This window comes from Dermacentor albipictus, chromosome 1 (assembly GCF_038994185.2).
Source record: "Dermacentor albipictus isolate Rhodes 1998 colony chromosome 1, USDA_Dalb.pri_finalv2, whole genome shotgun sequence".
In the NCBI taxonomy this organism is placed as follows: domain Eukaryota; kingdom Metazoa; phylum Arthropoda; class Arachnida; order Ixodida; family Ixodidae; genus Dermacentor; species Dermacentor albipictus.
In genome coordinates, this window is record NC_091821.1 from 353,112,704 (window position 1) to 353,120,132 (window position 7,429).

The following is a 7,429-nucleotide window of genomic DNA, read 5'->3' on the forward strand; positions in this document are numbered from 1 at the left end:
CGTGCCTGGGTTCAAGAGCGAGAGAAATACTCCTGGTCCAGCACTGACATTTTGCTCTAGAGCATGGTAACACCAGCTACAGGGCCCACCGTCATACCTGCACTGATGGCTCCGTTGCGCCTACATCATCTGCCATTGGTGTGGATGCCGTTTGCGAGTGCTACCATTTCTGCCACACTCAGTCACCGCACATCAGATATAGCCGCTGAACTAGCTGCACTGCATGCAGCTTTTATTTACATCACAGCAGACAGCTGAGCCTTGGGTCATCTTCACCGACTCAAGAGCGGCCCTGCAGTTACTGAAGTCGCCACGCGTGCAGGAACAACTCGTATTGGACATCAGACGTCTATGCAATAAAGCCTGCGAGCTGCGTCACTGCGTTGCGCTGCAGAGGTTACCCGCCCACTGCGGAATACATGGCAACGTCCCGGCTGACCCTGGTGCCAAAGCTGGACACAACACTTCGAGAGAATAGGTCCAGATACCACACCAGACGCGGCAACACTGGTATTTGCACACACTTGGCGTCTCCAGCGATCGCTCTGGACAGATAGCTACCACTACGGACTCCTATGCAAAATAGATCCATCATGCGACTTTTAGATGCCGCGAGGCCTCAGTAGACAAGACCAAGCATGTCTTCACCGCATAAGACTCAACGTGGCCTACACGAACTTCAGGTGCAAGATTCAACTCACGGACTCGCCAGTGTGCTGGCAGACTGCTACCGCTACACGTCAGAGAGAGTTTGTACGTGTGCGTGCGTGCACGTGACTGTACGTGCTCTAAAATGTTTATCACTGTGGATATCATGATCGTCACCCAGCACCTAGAGTAGTATGTCAGGCGAACAGCCAGGGTAACAACAGCATGCCATTGAAGCTTGTCTCTCGCTCTCTCGCTATAGGTCGCACTAGAAGCTTGAGATGGAGTGGCTAGGACAGTCCTTTCGCTGTAAACGAAGAGGATGCCGAAGCCCTGCACATTATACATTCACTCCCGTTTTACCTTGGTGGCACGAGACGGGATGTCCTCATCCTTCATTCAGCACACTATACGTAATTGTTGCTGCTGAAAACCGCTGGGACATCATAAGGATGCGGAAATGAAGGCTGCGATGGTTAGAGACATTCTACCACCGTGCTTAGAGAGGGATTTGAGAAAAATTCTTAAGGGAAATTGATCACTAGACTGCCGTGGGGTTTGGTGCTTTATTGGCGACAGATATAACCGTCTGATACTGTCGCTATGTATAATGTTCTGACAGTCACGTGTGTCGAATGAAAGAGGCGTGTATACAGAGATTACTGGTGTCATTGCAGATATGTATGCATGTTACCATGATACGCTGGCAGCAGGGTCAGAGAATCAAATGACGGGAACCTCGAGCGTGAAAATGGCAACTCCACACTGCCGAAGCGCCTATAGAAGAATTGTAAGCATAATGTCTACACGTTTAATGGGTAAATAAGCGTGACCTGTTAGCGTGGATAGGTTCTGCACTTTTGTTCGAATAAGGTTAACCACGTGCGTTCCGCTATGATTGTCAGATGTAAATAGCCCAAACGAAAGAGCGAGCTTCTTGCCGATTCCGGCCAACTACGAGAACGACCGAAAGAGCCAGATAAAGCTATTCGCAAGCTATTCGCATTATAATAAATATATTTCCCTACAGTATCCGCGTATCTATGAGGCACATGCGGGCAGTCGCCACGGCTCTCCTTCAACACGTGCTACGAAGGACAGATACGCAAGAAGCTACGTGGCAGACCACGAACGCTATAAACGCGGTTACACGCCATTCGCATATGCGTCGTCCCAATTACATTTTTTGTTGTCCTTGTGCGAGGCGCGATTCGGTGGTACTGATCTGCGCCATGCTGGTTCGCGGAATTCGGCCATTTGGGTGTTACCAGCTAGCATGAAGCGTTTCTTGCTGCCATGGGGCGCGCTGAACTTGATCGTTCGGTAGCCTGTGGAATACACCTGCGCAAGAAACCTAGCAGCATGTCACAGGAACATGCACAAGAGGCATACGGTCGTGTCAATTGAAAACAAAAGAATAATTAGGGACCAAACGGCACTATGTAATGAAAGGAGGATGCGTGGTCACTCACGATAACAAAGTTTTGGAAATGAGAAAATGTCAGCGCGCATGGTGCAATGGGAGCTCTGTGCATCGCCACGCGGGCGAAGGAAGGGCACATGCGGCCCAGGGAGACCACGGCGCAGTGTGACCCAAAATAAAAGGATGCTTGAACGGTAAGTTTTTATTGCCGGTAACTGCGCAAGGAGAATGCATATGTCAGGTAACCAGGCTCAGGCGGTAACTTTATATACGTATGTCACATGCTAAAACGCCAACGATCGCCTGTAGAAGGGGCGGTCATTACAATAAATATAGTCTGCATTGCGGCGTTATGTATAGAAGATAGAGCTTTCAGAAGAATACCGACAGGGGCCACTGAAAGCAATCTTGTATCGGCGCGCACACGGGGCAACCCGGCGCCGGATCGTAGCAGTCCGTTGGGCAAGGCAGACAGGGTGGACAGACGCAAACTTCGCATCCTGCAGTGTCGTAGCCGGCAACGCAGTTGCCGTCGCAGTAGTCCACCGGAATGCACAGGCCTGCGAACAATTAGACAACGTAGTTGCTTGTGCGAGGATATAGGGTTCCGTGTGCATTGGCTGCACGTGCTCATACGGCATAGTGGGGTACGATGCATATAGCGACAAGTACACGAGAGAGCAGACGACGCGAATGTTGATGACCAGTACAACGCTTTCCTTATGAAAAAAAAAAGGGGGGGGGGGAGAGCGTGAACTAGGCAGCCAGGGGCCTTAACGTCTGTAACATGTTATGTTGCATGTTAAAATGACACGCAGACAGTGAAGCGGCGTAACTGAAGTTTTCAGCGCATGCGCTCTTAGTGCTCAGAAGCATGCTTAAGTGGTTGATGAACACGGATAAATGTCCAAAGTGCACGCGTTCACCACTTTGGCTTCGTATGAACAAAGAGCACGGAGTATCCGCCCATAAGGGGCCACAAGAGTGCCTGGTAGAGGATCAAGATATTAGATGACCTCAGATATCGGCGTGCCATGTGCTATCACAGTATATCGCTTTGGGAACTGAACAAGCAAGTCAATTGCAAAGGACATGGATGACACGCCGCATGCTGCAATGAGGTCAATATACTGTATACCGACGGAAGGCGTGTGGCGGCACACGACGCAGACTCGTTTCCGATTAATTGGCGGCTGGCACGAAACAGCGAATCTTCCCGTTCCGACATATATTATAGCAGTGCGGATGAACACCCGATCGAGCCCACTGCAGCGAATGCTCTGGTACAGACAGGCAGTCTTCGATTTGCAGTCCCGGACTGCCTAGGACTGACGTACGCTGCATGGGTACACCGGCGTTCATTAGCCGATAGCAGCGTCTCGAAAGGACCTGGGCAGTCCGAACGATAAATCGGAGACCGACATTTAGCTAAGGTTAAAAAGAAAGACAAACATGAAATAAAAACTGACGCGAAGTTGCAACACAGACGAGGTAATTAATACACGGGGACACGTACATGCGTATGTACTTCTCTCAGTATACAGTTAATTTCCCTCACTGGATATGCAAGGTTTTACTCCTCCGTAATTTCGAGCCCCAATCATTGCCTACCCATAACACTCTGCACGACGCGTGTCAGATATTTCTGTTCTCGACTAACCTGGAAAAGCAGCAGCTCTCAATACCATCGACATGGCGACAGCTGTGAACAGCAGGCGCACCACGGATCCCATGGTTCCAGCTCTCGGTGCGGGCGCTTTGCGGTGGCTGATCTGAATGCGCATGCTGCGGCTCGCGTTGTCCGCTTATATGGGCTCGGGGGCGCATGCGCTGTTAACTCAACACCGTATCTGCATTGCGTTTCACTTTCATTTTCATTGTAATTTTTTTCTGTGCAGGCGGTCGGATAAGGCGGTGTTCATCTATAGTTTTGCATGTGCGCTGCGTCATGGTGCACGGGAAATGTCACTTTCGTCAGCACCGCAAATGCCAAACTGTCGATCGCATGCATGTGAATTTAGATTTAGCCGTGCAGTAGATTGCGTGACAAAATGCATACTACTTCAGCGCTTATTGCCGATTTCTTTACTAGTTATTTTTCTTTTCTTTCATGCACCATGCCGATGTTACGTGCGCGAGGCCGACGGCTGCGCTATAGAGGGTGTGCCCAGCTAACTTCAGACAAGGGTTAAAAATATGCCGAAGCGCCTTAGGAATTAGCGACCAAATGTAACGGAGTAAGTAACACTGATATCTTTAGTTCCTATAATTGCGTAATTAGTTGAGATTCATTGACGAACTTCGCAAGTATTAATGTTGGGGCAGAACTTCCAATGAGAATCTTGTAGAGCGTTCTGTTTCCTGCTTAATTTCCACGTCAACTTTTCCGGGAGGCGAGGATGGGATGAGGGGTTCTTTCGAGCAGTGCTTTTCCTTTCCCTCATGCAGGGCAGTCAACTGGACGTCTACCTGGTTAACCTTCCTGCCTTTTCTTGTTTAACTCTCTCTTGGGTATCTCTCTCGCGACATGGCGTATATGTCAAAGATTCGCCCCAAAAAGTTTATTGTTTATTGCAGAAAAGGTCACTTAATTCCAATGAAAATGAAGCCAAATGGCAACTACACCTCCCACCGCCTCTTCGCGCAGGAGAAAAGAGAGAGAGAGACGTGGCACGTCAGGCCAACGCCTCCTATAGATAACAGGCATGTGCACTCTGCTTTATGACGCCATGTTACTTGGACCGAGATTGTCATTGCCAAGCCCAGCGTGACGAAGGCGGTGACGTCAAAATCACCGTGGCTTACTCAGGAACATCCCCATTAGATTATACGGCAGTGGGTCAAGGTAGCATGACGTCATCAACCGAAGTGCACTGGCCTTGTGCTAGAAGCGTTAACCAGGCACGCCACGTCCATAACGCTATACTTAGCAATGTCATTGCTGTCATTTGCTTTGAGTAACTTTGGCTTTCCATTTTCACTTTCTGCGACGCCACATTTTTATATCTGACAACCGCCGAACGCGCCTGAAGAAGGTTCAAAGTAGCAGCGTGCCAAGGAATCCTGATCTGGCGTTTTCCTGAGGCCGTCTCGAAAGAAAAAGAAGCAGTCACCCGCTGTGTGCACGCGATGCATCGCGCACGCACCACAGTAGACATAAAAGAAAAAGAAAACAGAAAGTCGAGCGCGAGCACGGACCGCAAATCGAACGCTGTTGTCGAAGGACGAAATGGCCAACTCGTCGTGCTGGGGGCTTCTTTTGGTGGCGGGCGCGCTATGCGTCTTGGTCGTCGACGTCCAGGGCCAGGTCCACTACCGCTACGTCACGTGCGGCTCTCTGGTCAAGTTGCTGAATCGTCGCTGGGACGTGCGGCTGCATTCGCACGAGGTCCGCTACTCGGGCGGCAGCGGCCAGCAGTCGGTCACGGGCACCGAAAAGCCGGACGACATCAACAGCCACTGGATGGTGAAGGGCCAGTCGGTCACGAGCTGCTCGCGCGGTGAGCCCATCAAGTGCGGCGCAATCGTCCGGCTCGAGCACCTGAAGACCCGGAGGAACCTGCACAGCCACCACTTCCCGTCACCGCTGTCCAGCAAGCAGGAGATCAGCGCGCACGGCGAGAACGGGCAGGGCAACTCGGGAGACTTCTGGAGGGTCGTCTGCAAGACGGGCTACTGGGAACGCGACGGCGACGTCAGGCTCAAGCACGCAGACACCGAGGCCTGGCTCTCGGTCTCGGGCAAGTCCTACGGCCAGCAGTTGGGCGGTCAGCTGGAGGTGTGCGGAGAGCTGGCACCCTACGACGAGTCGTGCGTCTGGAGGACGGCCGAAGGAGTGTTCATGAAGCCGAGCGAAGGAAGTTTGCACATCGTCAAGCACACGGAACTCTGAAGAGCGTCGAGCCACAGCTGCTCCCCGTGGTTTCCTTGCGGAAAAGCAGAACCAGTATTAAAGATGATTTTGTGTAAAGTGTATACCGTTTGTTGATTAGTGCTGCGCGTGCTGAACGCACGTGTCGAATGCACCCAGTTGACTAGAAATTGAGGGCCCTCGATTATATTTGAGCGAGGGATATGCGAACGCATAGGTGGGTGTCTTTCTTGGTGTCTCTATTAGGAGTTCGCGAATTTCAGATACGAATTGAATAGTATTTCATATTCGATTCGCGCTCGATCCGAGAATTCATTATTTGAAGTATCGAATATTCGTTTCTGTCGAAATATCAAGCGACAAACCCTGTAAGCCACATGCAAGTGGTGACTGTTCTAAGTGATACTCTTGCAGGGGAGCCCTGGTTGCTGCGCAGAGGTGAGCAATTGCTTGGAGCAGCTGAATATTTCTAGTCATTCAAATAGGATGCCCTGCCTTATGGCAGCGTACAAATTTTTTTCTCGATTTAGGCAAAGCATTTTATTCGACATTCTCACCATTTTGTATCACTTTAATGGGACGTGCGGTGCTGTAGTATCACACTTTGCTCCTTAGAATTTGGTGCACGTGCCGCACGTTTGTGTTTTTCGTTACTTTGTCGTGGTGTGCAGATAGTCACCTTAGTCATTCCTCATTTACAAGTTTCCCACATTATTGGAAGTCTAGTTGTGAGCGTCATTACATGTCTATGAAATCGTGTAAATAAGCCTTCTTCATTGGGGCAGGAGGCTTGGGGCTGGTCCTCCCACTCAAAAGAAGTATAAAGGAGAAAACGTTAGTCGGAGGAGCGTGTCCCGATCCTATTCCTCGCTGGAGTAAGAAAAGGAGAAATGGCAGAGAAAAATTCCCCCACGGGGATTACGATACTCCCTAATACGAAATTTGAGCGCAGGTCTACACGCGTTTTCATTTTGCCATATACTGGCTGGCGCGGACAATCTGTCTCGTGCGGCACAATGCAAACGGAGCGGAGTGTGGAGCAACTGCCTCGCTAATCGGGAGATCGCGAGAAGCAGCGCGTGGGTGACGCGTGGGCGTGATTCACAGCAGCTGCCGCAGACAGGCCTCCACTCATGCAACGCTTTGTTTCCATATATGGTATCGGTGTCGTCATTGGTGAACAGATAACGCGCGTTACCCTGGCGCCATCTCGTGTCGCCGCAGAGCCCGCCTTGCACGGTACTTGCGCAGCTGTTCTTCTCACGCTTTCGCTATACCCTCCTCCTCCGCTTTGCGCCTCATGGTTCCGCTGCGCCCTCCTTCTCCGCTTTGCTCCTCGTGCTCTCTTTGCTATCGCCGTCTTTCGTTCGCCGCTGCCCTCCGCGTTCGCTCTTTCACCCTCCGCTGTGCTCGTTCCCTCGGTTACGAGAGACGACGACGCTCACCGCCACGCTCTAACAAGAAAGAGAAGGGTGGTACGGTGACTT

General features: G+C 51.0%; 1 long non-coding RNA gene and 1 pseudogene across 1 annotated transcript; one reads left to right on the top strand and one right to left on the bottom strand.

The window, feature by feature from the left end:
• Nucleotides 1–2,255: 2,255 nt before the first annotated feature.
• Nucleotides 2,256–3,928, bottom strand: LOC135918559 (uncharacterized). Its single transcript, XR_010569686.2, has 2 exons — nucleotides 3,732–3,928; nucleotides 2,256–2,631 (listed from the first exon to the last, which is right to left on the bottom strand). It is a non-coding gene; the product is annotated as an uncharacterized lncRNA (long non-coding RNA).
• A 1,072-nt stretch (nucleotides 3,929–5,000) lies between these two features.
• Nucleotides 5,001–6,046, top strand: LOC135918554 (stromal cell-derived factor 2 pseudogene; annotated as a pseudogene).
• The last annotated feature ends 1,383 nt before the right edge of the window (nucleotides 6,047–7,429 follow it).